Below are 24,510 nucleotides of genomic sequence, written 5' to 3' on the forward strand. Positions count from 1 at the left end.
GATCCTCCTCAACAAATTCTCTTTCAATTTTTGCTTCATCAACTCTTATGCGGAGGTTGGCCCTTGGCTTCTCAAGTTGTATCGAGTGTTCCGCTCTTGATCCGGGGCCTCACTCAGTAGTTATTCTTCAACACTCTTCTTCTCATTTGCAAAAACACAACTGAGTATATTCATTGCATGTCTGATATTCAAAGTTTCTTTAGTAGCATCTGTTACACAAAATATTGTCACCTTGATTTTTTGCAGTCAGTGTGAGTCTATCACCACTCATACTGTCCTCCTTTGCAAGTCTTAAACCTTATCTCTTCATGTCAAGCCTTAAAAATGAGAGAAAGTCCTTGAAAATCTCTAAAACTCTGGTTCCGCACTTTCTCTTAGCATTCCCTGCAGTCCCGCACCCCTTGGTCATGTTACCTACAAACCTGCCTGCTCTGTCTCTAAAGGAATGGGTGCGGACCCCTGTAAAAGTAAAAAAGGCGCAAGTTTATTATTAAAAACTCACTTTGGATTAATTTTGGACGCTTCTAGAAGGAATATTGAGGTGGCAAGTTCGCTCCTAGGTGGTTCATGCATCCCATAACTAAAGGAGCTAACCCCTTGATGAGAGGAGCTTATCCCTTTGAAGGAGGACTCTATCCCTTTGAAGGTGGACTTGGTAACTTCCTTCCTCTGCACTATAAAATGAGGCATTGGGCTGGTTTCTAGGGAGGTTAAAAGCTGAATATTTTTGAGGGTAAATGCTGTTGGAATTTAGACTTCCTAATTGAGCTTGAGAGGAGAGATTACATACCTTTTAGCTTCATTGGGAAGACAGTGAAGCTTGTCAAAGTAGAGGAGATTCTTGTTGGACCCTAGGAGGAGCTTGTACAACATCAAGGCACCAAGGTTGTAAAGTTCTTCTTTGTTTAAAGTTAATACAATCAGATTCATTTTTCTCAATAAATTGTCTTCTATGGTTTATTTCATGAATTCCTTGATCATCATGATAAATATGGTTTATTATATTAGCTATGCAGGTGTTATTTGATGTGTGCCTGTTTGTGTTTGCAATTTCTTTAAAAGGGAGCTCATTTGGACGAATGGAGCGTGGCTTCCACAAACTGGCATTGGACTTGAGGTAGGGTCTAAAACATCTATTGGCTTTTATTTATAAATCACAATATTTAGAGAAAGATAGAATTTGTTTGTCTTGCTTGTCACTAGATATCCATAGATACTAGGGAGATCGGTCTTGTCCGCAAGAACGATTTATCCGGCTGACAAAATGGCGACTTCGCTGGGGACTTGAATTTGGTTTTTTGCCTTTCCTTTTCTTTGACTTGAGAAACTTTTTCTTTGTTTCTGGTTTTTTCTTGATGTGTGTGGGATTGGGTAGTTTTTAGGATTCAGACTGTATTTTGTTTTTTCCAAAATTTTGAAGAGGACCACACGTTCTGTTTGTAACACAGTGCAGACATCCCCACATTGTTACTTTACTACACAGAGCGGTACCGCATCTGGTTATACCGGAAGCCTGCGGACCTTGTCAAACTTTTTGAAAAACCTAAATTGTTTTTGTCCAGTTAAGTTTAGTTTTTATTTTTGGCTTTTAGTGTCTACCCAGATCTGCATGTGTTCTTGATGAAATTGGTGCATTAGAGAAATTGTTATATTTTCTCTTAGCGATCAATTTTTTGCATTGTTGGAAGTGAATGGAAACTCTCTCCTTACTTTAGTTAGGATTCATCGAATTGAAAAGATTACATTATCATATTCGATTGCATTCAGTTTTGGGTCGGGTCATAACGCCATTGGTTTCATATCCATTTACCCTTTTGAGTAATAACAACCTAAATAACACAGTGCTTAATTAAAATTCATCTAGTAATTTTTACATTTTTAGGGCTCTTTCCACCAATCTAGCTTAGGCTAGTGTCTTGGAATAGGTTTTAGTTAACTCTCCAAGATAGTAAAACAAACAAGTAGTCGATCTTGCGGTAGGAAATAAATTCCAATTGTTACATATATGCTCTGGGAAGCTCCTCTTAAAGGATTCAAGCACGAGATCATATCTGAACCAGTGAGATAATCAATCCTTCCTCATTGGGAACGATAGCAGATATACACGTATTAAAAACGGTAAACCTCAGATTAACCATTGTCAAGGAGCCTGGGGTCACTTGTTGGTAAACCTTGGATTATGTCAAGGAGCCTTCAAGGGGATTGAGCTTTGTTACTCTACCCTTGCGTGTGTATCGGATCGTAGACTGTTCCCCCAAGTATATTTGTTTATGTTGGTAACCTTAGTGGCCATAATTTATAGGATTCTTTCCTAAGGTGACGGTGGAGGGAAGATCCCACTGTACCTAGAGCAGACGTCGACTAGACTCACTTGGACTCTCTGGGGGGTTCTCTTCAATCGAGACGGTTTTGTGAAGAAACTTGTGCCAGTCTATTTCATTAAGCAAGTTATCGGGGTAACTGTTCCAACCGCCCTTTCTGTATTGAATTCTACGACGTTGGATTTCATCACCAACTAGTGTTTTTAGTATGGAAAGTTATTGTTTGTGTGTGGTTTGACTCCTAGATTTGATAGCGCGTGTTAATTTGTTTGTTTTTACTTTTAGAGACCATAGGTGTGAATTGTGAATTTTAATTGTTAGGTGTGAATTGTGAATTGTTAATTTTAGTATTAAATTGTTAATAAAATTCACTGAAGTTGAATATAATGGCAACTGTTCCAGAATTTACCAACCAAGGAACCCCTCTTAACGAGAATCCTAGTACTTTTCCTTGCTTTCGAAATGTTGGTCCTCCTTATATGGCTACTTTGTCATTACTTGGATTTACAATAGGTTTACCGATATGGTTATTTTCAACTTCGCTGGCCCCAAATACTCCAATTGTTCCACCTCAACTGAATGCTTCACCTCAACAGAGTTCACCATCTCAATATCACCAACCTTCTGTTGACCCTTTACCTTCTTCACCTAATTTTTCTTCCTCCATTTCTTCCTCTTCGCTTGGTAAAAGCCTTGACACTAGTAACCAGGTGGCTAAGAAGAAGAAGAAAGGGAAGAAGAAGAAGAAGAAGAAAAAGAAGAAGAAGAAGAAGAAGAAGAAGCAAGATAAGAAAGAAGTCAACCAACCAACCATGGCTGTAAGTGTTAGTTGTGTTGAGGAAACCTCCAACATACATCGTAAACCCAAATACCCTTGCAGGCTTTGTAAGGGTGACCACTTCCTTATCAATTGTCCTGGTATTCCAAAGGTCTTGGAAGTATGGTTAGAAAAATCTCATCAACTTTCCATTGATCCATCAACCAGTGATAGTCAGGTTCCTGGAAAAAAGGGTAAAGTTAGGTTTCATTGTAAGTTATGCAAAGGGAGTCATCAAACTCACATTTGCCCTCACATGGATGAAGCCTCAAAATTGTTGGAAAAACTTACTGTTCCAACTGGTTAGCGTAAACTTTCTCCCAACCTACCGTCAACTGACAGAGTGATTGATCTAATTTCAAGTACAGTCAATCCCACTCTTCCATTGGAGAGTGAAACTCATATCACTCAGGTTGATGATCCATTAGTTGGTCAAGTGGTTGATTCAATTTCACATTCGGTCAATCCCACTCTCCCTTTAGAGATTGAACTTCATACTGCTTAGGTTCTTCTTGTTACATTAGATTCTTCTACACCAGGGGGCATCTCACCTGTTTCTATAGAACCCCCTCCAAGTACTGAGGTCTTTTCCTTTGATTGGAATAGACTGACAGAACCTCGTCTTCCTTCCTCCATCCCTTTCCAAATCATTGTCAAGGCTGGTGGTAGGGACATACACCGCAAACAGGTAGATGAAGGTTCTTCTATTAGTATTTTATCCTCAACTGCTTGGAAAGCTTTGGGTTCCCCTCAGCTTGTGCCTATTACGCAGAATTTGAAATCTTTTAACAGAACCATTAGTGAACCTTTAGGGATCCTTCCTAAGTTTTCTATTACCTTGGAAGGTAAAACTGTCTGTATTGATCTTATGGTAGTTCAAGGTCCCTTGGATTTCAATTTACTCCTTGGGTGAGACTATCTTTATGCAATGAAAGCTGTCGTATCGACACTCTTTCGCGTGATGTCTTTCCCTCACAATGGAAATATTGTGACTATAGACTAGCTTTCATTCCCTAGTCTTGTTTCAACTACCACTAATATGACACCCCTAAATGTTCCTGATTCTAAAATGGTATCTATCCTGCCACGGGTTAATTATGTGGCAACTGGTCCCATGTTTTCAGTTACCGATGTAAGTGAGCCTCTCACTGTTTTCTCATATTCCTTTGATTTAGATCCAATAATTGACATGGAAAACTCTATGGAATTACTTGAATGTGAGGTTCTTATCCCTTGTGAGCCCCTTGACATGTGTTCCTTCCAGAGAACTATTCTTCCTTCTGATGAAGACCTCTTGGAAGCCATGATCATTGACATGTCTTTCTTCCAGTTGGAAGCAAAAATCAGTTGGCGAGGATAGATTTTTCCTGTATCAACCTCGTTAAAAAATGAAATAGGCTGTGTCGAGGAAAGTTCCTTTTACTGTGTCAACCTCGTTAAAAAATGAATCAGTTGTTCAAGGAAAGTTCCTTTTACTGTGTCGACCTCGTTAAAAAATGAATCAATAAGTATGAGGACAGTTCTTTTCCTGTGTCGACCTCGTTAAAAAATGAATCAGTTGGTCAGAGGATAGTTCCTATTACTGAGTCAACCTCGCTAAAAAATGAATCAGGTATGCGGACAATTCTTTTCCTGTTTCAACCTCGTTAAAAAATGAATCAGTTGGTCAGAGGATAGTTCCTGTTACTGAGTCGACCTCGCTAAAAAATGAATCAGGTATGAGGACAGTTCTTTTCCTGTGTCAACCTCGTTAAAAAATGAATCAGTTGGTCAGAGGATAGTTCTTGTTACTGAGTCAACCTCGTTAAAAAATGAATCAAGTATGAGGACGGTTCTTTTCCTATGTCAACCTCATTAAAAAATGAATCAGTTAGTCAGAGAATAGTTCTTGATACTGAGTCAACCTCGTTAAAAAATGAATCAGGTATGAGGACAGTTCTTTTCCTGTGTCAACCTCATTAAAAGAAAAGAAAAATGAATCAGTAGGTTATATAGGTAGATTATAGAGAATAGACTTGAGCATAGTTCCTTGTCTTGTGTCAAGCTCGTCAAAAAATGAATCAAGGATTTTTGAGCATAGTTCCTTGTCTTGTGTCAAGCTCGTTAAAAAATGAATCAAGGATTTTAGAGCATAGTTCATTGTCTTGTGTCAAGCTCGTTAAAAAATGAATCAAGGATTTTAGAGCATAGTTTCTTGTTAGATAGATTGTAGAGAGTAGACTTGAGCATAGTTCCTTGTCTTGTGTCAAGCTCGTTTAAAAATGAATCAAGGATTTTTGAGCATAGTTCCTTGTCTTGTGTCAAGCTTGTTAAAAAATGAATCAAGGATTTTAGAGCATAGTTCTTTGTCTTGTGTCAAGCTCGTTAAAAAATGAAACTGGGAGTCATGAGCATAGTTCCTTATCTTGTGTCAAGCTCGTTTATAAAATGAAACAAGGGTTTTGAGGATACTTCTTTTCCTGTGTCAACCTCACTAAAAAATGAAACAACTCCCTCGAGTCTTTCCAAGATCTTGAAAGTAAACCTTCATTTCATCCACCTGGTTGAATGCAATGAAGCTTGGGGGGCATGTACCTCATTTTGCGTCATTATGCTGGGGGCATGCGAACTTATAACAAGCATAGTTTTTCGTTTCAAGTTTGTGTAAACATGAAACCAAATTCAAGAAAAGTTCTCTATGGTTCAAGATTGTGTAAAAATGAACTCATACTCGTTTTACATCTCGTGATTTCCTTTTTTATCTGCTAAATTTTGTTAGATGAGCCTTGGTTGTTTTCATTCCATCGCCACCATCTCTTTGGCTGATCATATGCTTTCACTTGGTTGTTTACCCTTCCCGAGGGACCACATCTATGAGTGGTTTTATTAGCCAACCTCTTAACCATTACATGTTTTGAGCAGTTCCTCCATTGCCGGAACCAGTTGCTACCCTTTATACCACTCGTTCCTCTAGGACGAGTCTGCTTTAAGCTCTTTTCTGACTTGTAAAATACGAAAAGATTGCCGAGTTTTTCTTTTTAATCTTGTTAAAACGGAATTAAAAAGACGGTCCACTTACAACTCTTTTCTGACCGCATAAACATGAAAATATTGCCGGATTTTTGTCGTTTCAAATTCGATATTGGTTATAAAACGACGTGTCGTTGATCGCTTTTTACTTTTTCAGATCAGAGACATTAATAATGAAAAGTACTCCTTGATCGTAATGGTCAAGCGGTTCTCTCAAGTATTATTTTATACTTTTTCTGGCTTGGGAGACACAAATTTATGAAAAAGGACAACCATGGAGTTTTCTTAAGTTTTTCTTCTGACTCCCTAAAATTGAAAAATGCCAAGTTTCTCCTATATTGGACTCGTTAAAATTTAACAGTAAAGGACCTGTTCAATTACAAACCGGAATGGACCACTCCTTCTTAGGGTTCAAATTTTAAACTAAGTTGGACTCATCCAAAGGATGAGCTTATAATCAAGCAAATGTTATCCTCCTCAAGCTTGTCAAAAATAAAGAGGTACTTGCCAGAAATGGTGGGGGAAAAGAGAGAAAAATGAACCTGTTTGTTATACTTTGTGTCTCAGAAAAGCATTCAACCACTCTTGAACATGACACTTTTTGTTCACCTAGGTTTGAAAATCCTTTGCCTAACAGTTAATCAAACCATATTGAAAGTCTTTAGTCGGTTTCTAGGTATTAACTTTTGGTCAATTGTCACCAAACCATCTGCAGTGTCGTTATGTGTTCAAGAGGTCAGTGCAAATAAATCATTCATCCACAAAATATCTGTCATCCATCTTGACCATCCCTGAGTTAGTCCTTGCCAAATATATTTCTTCAAACTTGATCTATGATTTCGTGTTGTGGGCTTGCCTACAACGGATCGCTTTCTATCGACTTCAACTCATTATCTAGAAAGATGATCTAGAAATCGTCAATACCTTGGAATATGTATGCCTCAATGGCAGGTTTCTCGCCTTCGACGACAGGTTGCATCATTGACCTTCGATCAAAGGATTCCATGACATGTTCGACATCAACTCATCTATTCACATTTCATGGATTGTACAGAGTACTTTGAGAGCCATTGACATTACTGGTGGTTTCTCTCACACTTGTTAACAGTTTACATCATTGATTGGTAATCAAGTCGTTTCTACCATGTTCGACTTCGACACATTCATTCACATGGATAGAATCGTACTAGTTCGGGAAGTAGAAATCAAGACCCTGGATCTAGTTTCCACCATCCAGGCTGCGAGGAATTTTGTTATTCATTATACAATGGACTATTCATAAACAGATGGCTTTGCCCATACTGTGTCTACATATGTCTATACTTGTGATGTATTACAAGATCAGTCCTATGCCAGAGTAGTTTAGTTAGTTTTCTAGTCAGTTTTGATCTGAGTATGGGAATGCCTACCTCAACGATGATATGATCACACACACACACACACACACACACACATATATATATATATATATATTTTGTATTGAATGTTTTTACAGGTTCCAACCAGGCTCTCCACAAGATGATCCTCGAAATGATAAAGTACTTCACTCTTCTTAGATGACAAATACTATATATTACAGACTTCGTACTTTAGGGGGAAATCTGTTACACATAATATTGTCACCATGACTTTTTGCAGTCAGTGTGAGTCTATCACCACTCATACTGTCCTCCTATGCAAGTCTTAAACCTCAGCTCTTCATGTCAAGCCTTAAAAATGAGAGAAAGTCCTTGAAAATCTCTAAAAATCTGGTTTCGCACTTTCTCTTATCATTACCTGCGGTCCCGCACCTCCTGGTCATGTCCCCTGTGGACTTGCCTGCTCTGTTTCTGTGTAAAGGGTGTGGACCCCTGTAAAAGTCAAAAAGGTGCAAGTACATTCTTAAAAACTCACTTTGGGTTATTTCTGGAAGCTTCTAGAGGGAATCTTGAGGTGGCAGGTTCGCTCCTTTGATGTTCATGCATCCCATAACTAAAGGAGCTAACCCCTTGATGTGAGGATCTTAGCCCTTTGAAGGGGGACTCTATGCCTTCATAGGTGGACTTAGTAACTTCCTTCCTCTGCACTATAAAATGAGGCATTGGGCTGGTTACTAAGGAGGTTAAAAGCTGAATATTTTTGAGGGTAAATGCTGTTGGAATTTAGACTTCCTAATTGAGCTTGAGAGGAGAGATTACATACCTTTTAGCTTCATTGGGAAGAGAGTGAAGCTTGTCAAAGTAGAGGAGATTCTTGCTGGACCCTGGGAGGAGCTTGTACAACATCAAGGCACCAAGGTTGTAAAGTTCTTCTTCGTTTAAAGTTAATACAATCAGATTCATTTTTCTCAATAAATTGTCTTCTATGGTTTATTTCATGAATTCCTTGATCATCATGATATATATGGTTTATTATATTGGCTATGCAAGTGTTATTTGATGTGTGCCTGTTTGTGTTTGCAGGTTCTTTAAAAGGGAGCTCATTTAGACGAACAGAGCGTGGCTTCCACAAACTAGCATTGGACTTGAGGTAGGGTCTAAAACATCTATTGGCTTCTATTTATAAATCGCAATATTTAGAGAAAGTTAGAATTTGTTTGTCTTGCTTGTCGCTAGATATCCATAGATACTAGGGAGATTGGTCTTGTCCGCAAGAACGATTTATCTGGCCGACAACATCATTCTCTTCCTTCTCTTCCGTCAACTCAATCTGGTCATCTAAAAGTATTTTATCAATAAAATATGTAGCAAGAGAATTCATGTTGTGGTTCCATTACGGGCATGTTTTTTCTGAATGATACTCTCAATGAAACAAATAATATTGGTCCATGACCATACTCTAAACATTCAACACACCGTTCGAGCTCTGTGCAGACTTGGACGACTGGTTTCTGATACTTCTGAAGTTGGAAACCCTTCTTAGAAAGTTGAATTTAGGAGGCTTGTTACTGATGGTGGTCTCAATTTACCTTTGTTTTAACATTACCAATTCATTGGAAAAAGACTTGATGGTGCAGGTCAAGCTCTCAAAATTAGTCACTTCTTTCTCCTTAGCCTTACTTATAGAGGCCTGAGACTTTTTACCTTTGTCTTTGGAGTCCTTTGTTGGTTCGCCATTTGCAATGACTCTAATCACGCATAAGTCCTTTTCAATTGTAATCGCTTCTTCTTAATTTTAAGATAACGTTGGCTTCATAGTTATTTTCACGAATTGCGCAATGCTTGTTGGTGAGGCAGATGCTTAATAATAAATAGTGATGGAGTCAAGAGGCTTTGTGTCTGCGGGAAATATATTCAATATATGATTAAACCTCTGATTGAAATCCTTCACTTTCTCTTTCTACTCCATCTTAAGACTTCCCAACTCTCTTAACAACATGGCAGGGGTTTTATCATCAACAAACTTCTCAAGAAATAGTTTCTTAAAACCCCTCCAATTCTAGATTGAGTTTGGAGGAAGGCTATGATACCAAACATCTGATCTTCTAGCTAAGGTACACGAAACAAGTCTACATGCAACATCATCAAGACGTACCTCAAGAATTTTCAAATGCAGGTAAAAGTTGTTAAAGTGGTCCTTCGCCTTCACTACTTTTTTAGGGTCATACTTTGTTAACAACTTCTCCAGGTGCCTCAACATTTTATGTAACACACCCAACAGTGCAAGTGGGCCTTGAGTATGTAGAATATCCTGCAAATTCTCTACAAATCTACCTCTGAGATCTATGTAGAAAATATGGCTGTAGATTAACTTGATAATGCAATATACCAAAGCAAAATACTATAATCTACTTCTACTATTAAACTTGCGGAAGCTTAAAGATCGAGCTGAATCAGAGCTGAACACATACAACCAGAATAAAAATAATCAATACACATGAAACACATAAAATACTCAGGGGAAAGCCTCAGCTAAAAACCCCACTATCTGTATTATCATACAAGGTGGAAATACATCAAGATTATACAAAGCCTTAGCTCTCACAGCTAGCCAACTCTCAGTACAATCCTTGTGGATGTTCATAGGCAATCAAAGCTTCTCACAAGCCTTCTCCTCTACCCTCCAAGCTCCTATTTCCTTGCGTAGTTACCTCTGGGATGATCTCCTTCACCAGTGTAACACTGCTCTCACACACTGCTCTAAGACATTGTTAGAACCGCGCAATCGGCAAGGAACCTTACCTTGACTGCATGGATGAGTTTCCTTTATAGGAAAACACATGCAACTAATAGTAACATGTCCTTGGCATTTAGCTCAACTAGGTCTTTCTCTGAATAGACATGCATGAGTTTCTGATGAGGGAATATTCAGTTATCTGGAGTACATTGGTTGAGTGCATGCATGCATCCACTGACTGATAACTCACAATTAGTTCCTCAAACAGTTTGGAACTAGTTTAATTGGACTTAACTCAGTAAACTGAGCTAACTAATTACAACTCAAATATAACTCAATCTTATCTCCTTAATTAATGGATAATATCCTTAATTTAAGGGATAATTGTTGGATGACTTCAAAAAGACTTCTAACTTGAATTTCTCCAACTAATTAATCCATAATGAATTAATTAACTAATTCCAAGCAGCTGGTGAGACTAAATTTGAATTTAATTCACAATTTTAATTCAAGGACAAATTAAAATTGGAATATATGGATTCTATTTTTATCATTTCTTGTTGCTATTTTCAACATTCCCTCTCAACAAGAAAGGAATTCAACTCGATCCCAATCGTGAACCTTTGGAATGTTTTACATGCAACACTTCTCTCTAGTGTTGTTGCTCCAGCAACTCAAGAAACAAAAAAACATCCAACCTAAATCAGTATGATGCTTCTAATATAAAAGTCTCTCACTGTTATTGCCTCTGTCAACTGAAAACTTTGCACTTCGACTGACACTGCCTTTCTGCACTGTTGTAAATCCTTCTCTGTGCTCTTCAGTATCTAACTTCTATAGCCTCTATCACTTTGATCTCTGATTGCATCAATCCCACTGATTCCTCCCACTGCATCCATGCTGCTGCTAGTCCTTTCTCCCAACACTACATCCGCAGTGCACCTCCTGTCATCATGTTGCCCACTGCTGCACTGTAACTTAGTTACTGAGAAGTAAGTAATTGATCTCCCAACTGACCTCCCTGTTGGGCTAGAAACGCCCTCTAATGTTGAAGCTCCCTCTGCCGCTCCATCCGCATCTGTCTCTACCCACTTAGCCAGTCCTGCTACTCCTCGTCGGTGCTCCCGTATCAAGGTATAATCAAAGAGGTTGGGTACCTCAAGGATCCTACCCCTATTTTAGCCTTCTTGGGACTATCACTTCACATCACCCCACCTCACACCTAGAGGTATGGCTGCATGTGATCCCTCTGCCCACTTCTCCAATTGTGGCTCCTCCACAATTGTCTGAGACTTCTTCTGGGACTACATGTTGAGAGATAATTTACTCTCCCTCTCAACCACCGAGTCTCTAACATTTTCCTTGCACATCAAGGCTTTGAATGCATCTTGAACCTCAAGAGAATACAGGTTCTTGACTTGTGAATCGATCTGTTTCACTTGTGTCGTGGTGATGTGTCTAAGGAAACCCTTTCCCTTACTAAAGACAATGTCATAGCCTTTGTTCTCCAACATTGCGACTGATACCAAGTTCTTCTTCAGTCCAGGCACATACTTCACATCTGGTGATATAAGCTCCATGCTCCCTCTGAAAAGCAAACGTGCCCACTCCTGAAACACTAAACCTTTCATCGTCACCCATCTCTATGTGCATCTTGAGGTCTTTCTCCTCCAAGGCACTGAATAAACTTTTATCGCCAGTCATGTGGAATGAGGCTCCACTGTCAAGATACTAAGCACAACCCATCATCGATGACACCATGCATGCGATGAGGGTAAAGTCCATTTCGAACTGAGAGGCTAATGACTCACCTTCTGATCCTTCTGAGGATCCCTTCTTGGACTTCTTCAATGGGAAATTAGTCGCATAATGTCCCATCTCATTTTTTTTTAAAGTATGATATGAATTCGATTTGTACCTGCAACCCAGAACTTCAAACTTCGAATTCTCTTCTCCGTATACTGTTCACTGCTCCGATAAACTATGCTCCGATACCATGTAGAAATTTCTCTATAGATAACTTGGCTCTGATACCATGTAGAATTTCATGCAAATTATCTACAAATCTACCCCTGAGATCTATGTAGAAAATCTGATTGTAGATTAACTTGATAATGCAATATACCAAAGAAAAATCCTATAATATACTTCTACTATCAAACTTGCAGAAGCTTAAAGATCGAGATGAATCAGAGCTGAACACATATAACCAGAAGAAGAAGAATCAATACACATGAAACACAGAAAATACTCCAGGGAAAGCCTCAGCTAAAAACTCCACTATCTGTATTATCATACAAGGTGGAAATACATCAAGATAATACAAAGCCTTAGCTCTCACAGGTAGCCAGCTCTCAGTACAATCCTGCGAGATGCTCACAGGCAATCAAAGCTTCTCACAAGTCTTCTCCTCTACCCACCAAGCTCCTATTTCCTTGCGCAGTTACCTCTGGGATGATCTCCTTCACCCAATTTAACACTGCTCTCGCACACTACTCTAACACACTGTCAGAACTATGCAATCCTCAAGGAACCTTACCTTGACTGCATGGATGATTTTCCTTTATAAGAAAACACATGCAATTGATAGTAACCTATCCTTGACATTTAGCTCAACTGGGTCTTTCTCTAAATAGACATGCATGAGTTTCTGATGAGGGACTCTTCAGTTATTTGGAGTACACTTGTTGAGTGCATGCATGCCTCAACTGACTGGTAACACACAATTAGTTCCTCAAACAGTTTGAAACTAATTTAACTGGACTTAACTCAGTAAAATGAGCTAACTAATTACAACTCAAATATAACTCAATGTTATATCCTTAATTAAGGGATAATCTCCTTAATTTAAGGGATAATTGTTGCATGACTTCAGAAAGACTTCTAACTTGAATTTATCCAACTAATTAATCTATAATTAATTAATTAATTCGAAGTAGCTGGTGAGACTAAAATCGAATTTAATTCGCAATTTTAATTCAAGGACAAATTAAAATTGGAATATCTGGATTCTATTGTCATCAATTCTTGTTTCTATTTTCAAAAGAGTAATCTAGTCCAGATCTTGGTCCACTATATTTTCATCATTGTTTTCCTCCTCTTCGTCAGAATCTGATGGGTCTTCTTCCTCTTCTTCACTGCCTAACCCATGAAAAGTATCATCCAAGAGTACAACGTTGTCATTGTTAGCACCATTAAAAGATGGATGCTTCTCTAGCTTCTTTGTGTTTTTTATAGTCTCCACCAACTCTTCAAGGGTGGCGAGAACCAGATCTTCAACTATTGAAGCCACTATCCTAATAGGGGTGGTCAAGTTCTCCTTTGGAAAATATGGAAGATTATATACTCCGGGTATTAATCCAATAGCTCTTGAAAACTTACAGGTGATAGGGCAGATGACTAGGATCTAGTCATAAGAGATTTCGTAAGTTTGTATGAGACCGGGTTGAGAAGAATCACCAACTTAAGGAATATAAGTAGAGGAGGTGCTGGGAATATTGTTGCCTTGACCAAAAGAAAGTATTTGGATGGGTGAGGTTATCAACCACAAAAATCTAGCTACCTTTCCTTCCAACGACATAAATGTTGATGGTGTTGGACCCACCAACATTCAAGGGGTCTCCCTCATATGTGGTCCCAATTAGACCTCACATTGTTTGGGATAAGAGCCCCATTCGGAATATGTCCTGATTTCCAGTTTCTTAAAGATTTTCCTTGGCTCTAACTATCAGCGAGAGAGAGGAATGAAAATGTGCCTTCGAAAAGCAAGTGAGTGTGCCTGGTGAGTGTTCAGTTGTAAGTGTGTCAAGGTTCTTCTATCACGGAGGGAGAAAAAAAGTGAGCCTCTAAGAGAGAGGTAATGGTACCACCCTAGTAGAGACACACACAACCAAGAAGGATCCGTCTAACATCTAGTGGAATATTCCACAATGATGTGACGATCATTACAACCAATTAACAAGAGAGATCTGTCTAGTATCTAGCGGAATAGTCCACAAGGATGTGAAAATAATAACAACAATTACAACACATTCTCAATATGATAAGTACCAAAATAAGTGAAATAGTTCAACTATTTAGCACATATGAAAGAAAACATGAATTACGAACATCCACATAATAGTCTTACAAATATTCATAACCCATGCATGAAGAACGTGCTGGCCATGAAGCTTATGATATTAAGTAGAAGTTTGAAGGCACATGTATACAATGAACACCACTATCTCCAATAATGGAGCATTGGAGCCACTCCTTGCTCCCCAAAAGAACTAGCTTGTCTCTTTGATGCCTTGTGGGAGGAGCCAAGGTGAAAATTCCTTTTCTCATACAATGAGAGTGTAGATATAACCAATGGGGTGATTCTTCACCTCCCTTGTGACTCTTTGACTACCCTCATGACTGTTTGACTTCCTATGACTTTTTGACTTTACATGACTCTTCATCTTCTATACATGTCCTTTGGACTTCCTCTTTACAATACATTTTTGAATAATAAATTACATGATCCACAATAATTATGTGGCATACGAAAACTCATGACATGACATGAAATGACACTGCTTACATGGACTGCTTGATGACATGGCAATGTCAAGCCGCTTCTACTGTTGCTTGCTACATGTGTTCTTGAGGATTCTCTTCTATCCACCTCCTTATGGCTTAGAGGTAGGGGGTCTTCAATGATATCAAGTCTTGAGCCGCGGTTGCAAATTGGTGTCCCTTTGTCTTCTCTTGATTTATTAGCTTGCATAATCAGCTACAAAGATGTCTTTAACATGTTTCCCTTCTCCATCTCCTTCTTCATCATCTTGTTATGGTGTAATAGAGTATCTACATCTGCAATTCACTCATGACGAGATGACATCAGTCTGATAAACCCTTAGTCTAATATGGTGCATGTTGATCCCCTAACTGAGCTAGAATCAAGTGACATGATGAGGGAGAGGCCCAGTGACTATGCAATTGCACAACTCAGGTAGTCAGGGGTGAAGCTTGAGCCTTGAGACAGTGTGATCCCAAATTTGATCTTTTATTGAAATATGATTTAATATCTTTTAGAAAGTGCTAATGCATGATTTTTTTAAAACACCATTTAAATTGATTTAAAACTTGAAATTGATAATAAGAACTTGAAAATGGAAATTGCAGTAATTCAGAGAATATAACAGCAAACACATTAACACAATGACACCAAAAGTTTGATAACAAAGTTTAGGCTATCTTCAAGCCTACATCTCTGGGCCCTTGTCTTCAGTGGGGAGGCCTTTATATTAAATCTTCAAAACCATAAATACATAAAAGAAAATTGCTTCAGATATAATCCTGAACAATCTTATTGCAATTTGCTCTATCTCAGGAACTTGTAGCAACTCTCGGTTCTGAAAAAGGCTTCCCGGATCTCCCAAAAAGTTCCTTCAAAGTTTTAAGTCTCACTTCTTGTACCTGCACAAATACTTCTCTACTGCATAAAATCTTAGTTCTCCTCCCTTTGGCGCACTGGTGAAAATATTAATTTATAGGTACGAGGTTGGGGGATCAAATTTTGACCTCTCCGCCAATGGTTTGGATTCACAACTATGTATTGTTATTTTAATATATTTTAAACAATAATAAGGGGGCGCGGTCCCTGGACCCGCCCCTCCCCAACCATATACATTTCAATTTTTATGGCCGTAGGCCTTATCGAATGTGCTAGCGGACTAACTATAACATATATAATGGAACTAATATGGTAGAGTTATAGCTGATGGATGAGGGGTCCACCATACTTGGCGGGGCACCCAATGCACCAGTGGAGCCGCCATATTTGGTGTGCTCCGCCCCCCTTTATTTAATAATAAAACAACCAACTTTAAATACATGTCGTTTAACGTTATAAAACAAGATACATTGTAGGAGAGTTGGTTAAGGTGCACAATTTGCATTTGTTAGGTCATGGGTTTGAATCCAGTCCAGTGCGTTGGACCCCTTTGGTAGGGCCACATGTCTCCTTGGGATTGGTCCCAACACACCCAACCACAACTTGCCACTTGTTAACACAACTTTGGTACATATGTGCCAATCATAACCTACCATTTGTCACCTTTTTGTGATGCCATGTGGTGGTCAAACCTTGATCTCTGACTTCTCGTTGATTGTTGACTTTGACTTTTTGGAGTTTGCCTTGAAAACTTTGACTTTGAATAAATTATTCATATGAAGTTGGTTTTTGCTCGTTCCAGTTGCTTTGGAATCATTTCTACACGATCTACGTGATGGAACTGTTTTTGATCGAATCTAACAACTTTGAATTTTTGGCCTTTTCTGGATCCTTAATCATCCATTGATCAATTTCAGATCATTTCCTCCCCATTGAGACCTTTTGGACCACCAAAAGTCTTAAATTCCATAAAACAAATGTGGGTATTGTTTTCCCATTTGTCCGGTATATGTCCACCCTATAATGAATATGTACACTTTACTCATTTATATAATTGTGAGTAAAACACACAAGCTGCAAAGTATATTGAGTCCTTTTTCACCCACATCTACATTCATATTTGCTGCTAATATCTAAGAACTGCTAAATAGTAATAAAGCCATTAACAACATTGAAAGTATTGACATAGATGAAACCATACTCTGCTTTTTCTTCATAGCTGAAACAAAACTCAACTTATCATACTGCAACTCTTTTTGATGTACAATTTTGGATTCCTTAAGCATGTCTCTTTGTTTGTGATTAACTTTAATGTTCTCATGCTTAGGCACTTTATGTTGTACAACAACATTTTTGCTGGCATAAGTTGCTTGTTTTAACTGTTTTACTGTGAAAAGAGTTTTATCTGCGTTTATGGGGTGAGAATGTACAATATATTCAATTCCTTTTTTGAACAAGTGATATTTATTATGTTCTCTGAAAAATATCACTTTCTGATCATATAAATATGGGATATCCAAGACCATCCCACATGTATCTAGTTTTACCACATCACACATCACCTTGTCATTAAATTGAGAAGTTATTGAAAATGGTAACATACATTGCTTAGTCACTTGCAATTTATGTTTTTTTCTCATCCAAATTAAAGTATAAGGTTTATGATGCTTTATGGTTTTCAATCCCAATTGCTTAACCACTTTTTCTGAAATTAGGTTAACTTGCAATCCACTATCTAATAATGTGTCGATATTTGTATGTTTCATAACAACCCTTATATGAAATAATTTGTGTCTGGTATTGTTAGAATCACTACCTTCATCATATTTACTAGTCATAATCAATGATGCTATTTGCGCCTCGTTGCCTGAATTTGACCCTAAGTCCACTGGTTTCACTACTGCTGCAACCTTTTGCTTCCCTTTTCTGATCCACTTTGGTCTCATTTTAGGATGAAATTGCCAACAATGGTCTTCGTCATGGCCCTCTTTCTTGCAATGTTTACAAGAGATATTTTCAACCTCCATCTTACTGTAGTTTGCTTTCTTCGCTTTTCCTTTTTCCCTACTCTCCTTTTTGGTTGTCGATTCTGATGATACCTCAAATCCTAATTTACCTGCTTCAATGTAAGTTGCTTGTACTACCACTTCATCCAGGTTAGTAGGACTGAACATAAATACAGTATTACAAATATACACAGGTAATTGTTATAGACATTTTTGTGCCTTACAGCTATAAGCATGAAATGTCCATAATCTAAGGGATCCAAAGTCCCTAAACATGTTGTTCCTACCCCTAGAGGAACAAGGCTAACAAACCACAGCAATTCACAGAAGTTCTCCACCAGAAACTGCTCAAAAACAAGTCAATTCAGGATCAGTTCAGAGGCTCCACTAGCTGTCTGCGCTGAAATGCAAACTCTGAACTGGCTACCTGCACTACAACGTAGGTAGAAGCACTACCCAGGTGCATTGAACGAGAGTTGACAAGTGGCAAGTTCATTCAACAAGGTGTCAAGACCCAGGAAGCTTCCAGAATCTTCCTCAATGACACTTGCCTCAGTGAATTCGACTAGTGATGAGTAAGAGGTTCTCAATCTCCAAGTGGAAGCAAGAACCTCCAAGTGGATACAAGAACTGACAGAGGGAGAGGACACTAGTCATATCTCAAGCTGACTCATCCTCTCTCCAAACATCTATATATGGATCTCTCCTCCATGAGATCTACAGGCTGGAATTTTGTTATTGCAAAGAATTGCTGTTGGTTTGAGACTGGAATCATTGGGTGCTTAATGCTTTGAAGGGAGGTGAAGATAGGAATTCCATTTGCTGGGAAGGAGATGCTGGATTGGAGCCTCCTTGGTTGTATCTCTTCCTGAACCTTGTTATTCATCAATAAAGCTATCTTGGTTTCTCCTATATATTGATGTATCTTTGATGTATGATTGCATTAGTATATTTAGTTTATTTCTAATCCTGAACTAGCTATGAATATGAATCCATGTCTTGTGTAGTGTTCTCTTCTTGTGATCTTGCAGAGACCTGTTGAAGCTGGGCGAGCGAGAAGGCAAGTAGCTGAGAACTCTCAAAGAGAAGAGAAACTGGATCGAGGGACAAACGGAAGACACCGGTTAGTCCATCCATCTCTCTTCATTCTAATTCATAAAGGAAGAATACTAGAATAGCTGTCTCTGTTTGTTGCTAAGGCACTGTCACACCTTAGGTGGATAGGATCGTCCTGCATAGGCATTTTTCCCCACAACAAATTGGTGACTCCACTGGGGAGATTTGTTTAGTCATTTTATTTGTGTCTCTATCATTGTTTGTTTCATAGACTTAACAGCAACAATCGAACTGCATCTGCTATTCTCAGATGCAAAGTAGATAGTTGTTGCTTTGATCCAATCACTGGATTTGTCTATGATCTGAACAATGGACTCACAAATGATTTGATGATCCTTTGTGATAGATCTTAGTACCCCCTCAAAGCATCCCTTTGATTGTACTTGCTTGTTGCTTTTATTTGGCCTGAAACCGTAGATTAATTGGCAAACTGTGACCCAGAACCCAGTGAGAAACTCTCGTTTCTTCTTCAGCGCGACCCCTGTGAAGAGGTTCTGCATTTCAATGCAGGTCCCGTGAAGGCTACCTGCGCTGAATGTCAAAACCCCTGTGTTGAGGTTGCGCTGATCTAGTTAGGCCTAGTGCAGCTGGGGTTCTCTGCTCTGTTTTGCCTTGTTTTGATCTCTGATTTTTGTAGCCTGTAACCAGCATAGGTACCAGTCTGATAACTCCTTTTCTCTGCTTAAATTCCACCTCCTTTTGTACAAAAAGACTGTGAGTGTTTTTATGTGTTTGTGGCGTCATTTACAGTTTTTCTTTGCAAGAGTGAAATAATCATCCTGTAGCCCTTGATTCAGATCTGTTGATTATGATCTTAGGAGAGAGTTCATTGGCTGTTTACAGTTGATTATACATTTGCTTTTTCTTTTGGTTTGAGTTTGTCTCTTTTAAGTGTCGAAACAAGTGTTCATTTCGAAAGTCGTAAAGTGTTGTATTCTCTTCTACCCTTTCTGATTTCGAAAAAGTAAACTTGTTTGTACTGGTCATTTAAAAGCAAATTCAAAGTTGTACAAAAAGCTTTCTTTGTAGGCATCAATACTAAGAAAGCGGAAAACAAACACCTGCATTGTGCATTTGCATCTTGATAGTTTGCATGCTTGATTTAGGAAAAGTGCATTAGAGTGTGCTGATTACTCTTTGAGAAAAGATGGTGTCTTTCTTTTCCCTTTGTAGCTAGGATTTTCATAGTTGAAAAGATATAAAGCTTGCTTATCATCTTTAGACTGCATTTAGGAATTGTACCATACATCTCGTGGTGATCTAGAAAGGAAAACTTCTAAAAAGATCAACCTAAAATAAACTGAATGAACTTAACAACGCTTTGCAACATAACGCACAACATAGAGGTCTAGGCTAGAGACATGTTCCGGCGTCATAAAGCCTGGTGACTGTCGATCTCGTTGAAGGTGGGTGATTCCTCCTGAGGGACGATAGCGCCAGTACGGATTGTGCTCCCACGTACCGTCGCGTATATATTGGGAGACCCCTATAGGAATAAAACCTTTATCCTTAGGAAGCCGTGTCGGCCGCCCTACTGATCACAATGCACTGAACACAGCATTCAGGAAGGTCGACCGCCCGTACCCTAAAAAGTATTCTGCGGTTTTGCGAAAAGTTTGGCACACCCTCTGCCTAGAACTCCAGAGCAGTTTCTTTTGGCCTTTTTCAGACTCTATAACAAAAAAAGTCCATCCGAGCATTTGTCACTTCGGGCTCGTTAAAACATCGAAGGAGACTAGAGTCATCTTTAGCTTTTTCTCGACTCTTTAAAAGTGAAAAAGCAAGTTGTGTCTAAAGCGTCTAAAAATTCATTCAATTCCGAAACACACTTTCCCCTTTTTATATTTTGGTTGATCGAGTAATCCGCAATCGTGGAAGAAAGTCAATTGAAACCCCGTCGTTCGCGGAGGCTTATGAGTCAACCGTCTTTGTCTCCAGAATCGAAAACTGTACGGACAAAGCGAACTCATTTAACCGGTTCGAAATCTCCTATCAAGGTTAGAACAAGTGTTCCAACAACATCTGAGATTCCAGTTACTCCAAAAATTTCTGGAAACCCTGCCTCTATAGAAGAAGTTCAACAGCCACAGAGGAACAGTGACACTGATCCTAGTCTGAGAGCAGATACTTGCGTTACTGAACCAGTTCCATCTGCGACTGGTTCAGAGAGTCTTGCTCCTCAAACAACTGTCACTGTCGAATCAACCCCTTCTTCGGCACCAGAAATATTTTACGGACCTGACGGTCTTCCTCTTCCACCTGGTTTGATTGCGATAGAGGAAATTGTAGAAGATCCACAAGCAAGTACTCCAACACATTTTGGAGTCGGGGTCACTCTATTTCCTGCTACGTCAGAAGTTAGTCTATCACCAGTAGAAGTTCCTGTAGAATCGCTAGGCAATCTATTGGATAGACTCAAAATGTCTGAACAACCGTCAACATCTAGGACTGTGTCGAATGACACAGCGACAGCAGAACTCCCTGCCGTCACCCCGACAATGTTTGCCGACATACCATCTGTCCCGACTAGCTCACAACCGCTAGAAGGAGTCCACCCAGGGATTATTTCGACAGTGTGGTCTGTTCCAGTTTTTTCCTCCGGAATAATATCCTGCAACTCTTATGTTGAGACTCGACAAATTGACCCCTATGGAGGTCAATTTAGGCCATCTAGTCCCCAAGGGCAACCAATCCCCTTGAGTTCCGGATTACCACCGTATGGGGGGCAGTATGCCCTTTCATTACCCCCTCCGGGAGGATATCCGTACTGGAGTTCTCAACAATGTTCAGGTTATATTGGAGTTACGACAAGTAGTTGGGTACCTATACTACCCCAACAACCAAGAGTTGTGTATTCTATGCAACAATGTGTACCTATGTTGAACATCCTGACAACAACAGCTATTGTAACAGTGTCACAAGTTCAAACGATGCCTGTTGTATGTCAGCCTCAGATTTCTCAGGTTGTAATGCAACAGCCCCTTGACCCTGTGACTCAACCACAATCGCCAACTGGTGGGGCGACACAGGTCCAAATGGGTACAATTACCCCACATCTTGGACCGGCGGTTAGTATAGCACAACAGAGCATGGCTTCACAACCATGGTTGGTGCAATACCAACAACCAAAATTCCAGCAAGTGTACCAAGGTTCTGAGCAGCAGATCTTTGCGAATAGTGGACAACCGTATATTCAAAACGGTCAAAACCAACCGCTTTACAGTGGTCAAGTCCACCAACCGTATCAGTCATACCAGCATCAATTACATTATGCTGGTATGCAAAGGCCAACTGCTCAGGCAATTCCGTCGTACCCTGGGTATGCTTCACCTAACCTGAATCAACAGTTACCATTCGTGGCGACTTTAGAGTTACCCGATTTACACCGGTTAACAAACGATCCAATTGCTTACGCCCCTTGGTGGCCAGCGATTCCTCACAAGCTTCCATCGGACATTCCTAAATTTAATGGAAATCCAGGCGAAGATCCATCGAATCACGTGATGACATTTCATCTGTGGTGTTCATCAAACACCCTGAACGATGATTCGATAAGGCTTCGCCTTTTTCAGAGGACGTTAACGGGTCCAGCGGCTAAATGGTATATTGAATTACCTAGAGCCTCGTTCGACAATTTCAGCTCCCTAGCCACGACTTTCTTAACCCATTTTCAATTACCAATAAGGTATGAAACGAGAACGGAAATCTTAACCAACTTCAAACAGACAACGGCCACTCATATATCCGATCATATACATGAGTGGCGTCGTCGTCGTAGGATGGTGAAAACGTACGTTCCCGATCAACTATTAGCTGAATGGTTTATCAAGTCGTTACTTCCTGCCATAACGGAAGATGTGGCCAAGGGGGGGGTCGTAATAGAGGAGCAAGTTATTGCTCGTGCGCAATATCTAGACTTAGTCTACACTCAGTCTGGCACGCTCTACGACAAAATACCTGACGCCCCTAGACCGGAATTCTCAATTCCTCCTCCTCCTAAATCAAATAGTGACTCTCATGCCAGCGATGGTGTGATTGGCACGGCAAACGCGAAATCGACAAGGGCTTCGTCTAAGAAAGCCCGTAAGACTTCTGATCAAAATGCAAAAGAATAAATTCTTGCTTCGGAAGTAAATGCCATATCAGCAGATAAAGGCAAAGAAACCAATCAACCAGGAAGCAAGAAGAAGCAAAACAAAGGGAAGAAGAAGAAACAGGGTGAGTCATCCCCTGAAAAAACTTCTTCAAACCCTCCTGGGAAAGGGAAACCAAAAAATCCATGTTTTATATGTGATGAGGATCATTGGACAGCCCATTGTCCATATAGAGCTGAGCTTAAGAGGTTCTTCAAAAGTTCGCAAACCTCAGCTGTGTTAACTGATCCGTTTCCCAATCCAGGTCAAAATCTGGTTGATAGTGGAAATGCTTCCCCATCGCAAGTGCTAATGTTGTCGATCTCCAAGCAACAAAATGATGCTTTGATTTCGACAAGGAACAAAGATTACGGGAATCTGCAGCTGTCGAACGACAAAGGTAAAGATCAACCAAGTAGTTCGACAACAACTTCGACAGAAGTTGTACCGCCCATCATTCCTGAATTAACAATAAAACCGCCAAAGGGAGTAGTACACAAGTCGACGTTTAATCTTCGCGCCAGATTGGCGCAGCATTATAACATAGTGGAAGATTTGGCCCAATTGCCATCCGCTATGTCGACTCTTGAAGTACTACAAAATTGTCCATCCCAAAGGCAGGCTTTGTTATCTGCTATTGGTGGGGTTGATCCTAAGGATTCCAATCTTGTATCCTTCGACCACAAAGGATACGATCCTCAGTTACCAGCTCAACTAGCTTTCCTTATTCAAGTGAAAGCCCTCAACAAAACTGTTCACCAAACGATTATTGATGAGGGGGCATCTACATGTATTATGTCGATGAGTTGCTGGAAAACTTTAGGATTTCCAACCTTGTCGCGATCTTCGACGACATTAAAAGCATTCGACGGAAGGACATATACCCCGTACGGTATCCTAAATAACTTGAAGGTTGAACTAGAGGGAAAAACAGTAGAAATAGATGTTGAAGTCATCGATGGGAATCTTGACTACAACATCCTACTGGGAAGACCGTGGATATATGCCATGGCAGCTGTTGTGTCGCCTTATTTTAGGAAGATTGCATTCCCTTTTCAAGGAGGGATTACGATCGTCGACCAACAAAACTTCCTCCCTAATGGTTCACAAGTTACAGGAAGCATTCCCATGATCCATGGAAACAACCATTCGCTTCAGAATATCAGAGTAGGCCTACTGAAAGACCCCACATTAATGGGAACTTGCGCACTTCCACCTCCAATCTATATAGGAGAAGTAGCGTTGGTAGGAGCCTGCAACATGATATCTTCCACAAAGATCTCAGAAGACGATATCAACATGGATCATGCAATGGTTTTGCCCCCAGGCCCAATAGAAATATTGTAGCAATCAATGTTTCGAGCATGGGAGGCGAACCTAAATCAACGCTCATCAAGCGTTTGGGTAGATAGGTCTAGAGAATATGGTACCCCATTAGATCCTTGGTCAAAAGTGCATGGAACCGACGAAGGAATCCTACAATCAATGTTGATTGAGGGGGCACCATGGAATGATTGCCACCATCGTTCCCTTCTTCCAGATTATGAAGAAGATACTCAACATGACCTTTATCACCCTTCAGTTTTTGAAT

At 39.7% G+C, this 24,510-nt stretch overlaps 1 pseudogene; it reads right to left on the reverse strand.

Annotated features, from left to right (window-relative positions):
• The window catches only part of LOC149243597 (serine/threonine-protein kinase AtPK2/AtPK19-like), a 123,851-nt pseudogene that overhangs the window by 56,531 nt on the left and 42,810 nt on the right, over positions 1 to 24,510 (reverse strand).

Source organism: Pinus tabuliformis, chromosome 8 (assembly GCF_031772625.1).
Source record: "Pinus tabuliformis cultivar Carrire ecotype Pingquan chromosome 8, CPIR1, whole genome shotgun sequence".
In the NCBI taxonomy this organism is placed as follows: domain Eukaryota; kingdom Viridiplantae; phylum Streptophyta; class Pinopsida; order Pinales; family Pinaceae; genus Pinus; species Pinus tabuliformis.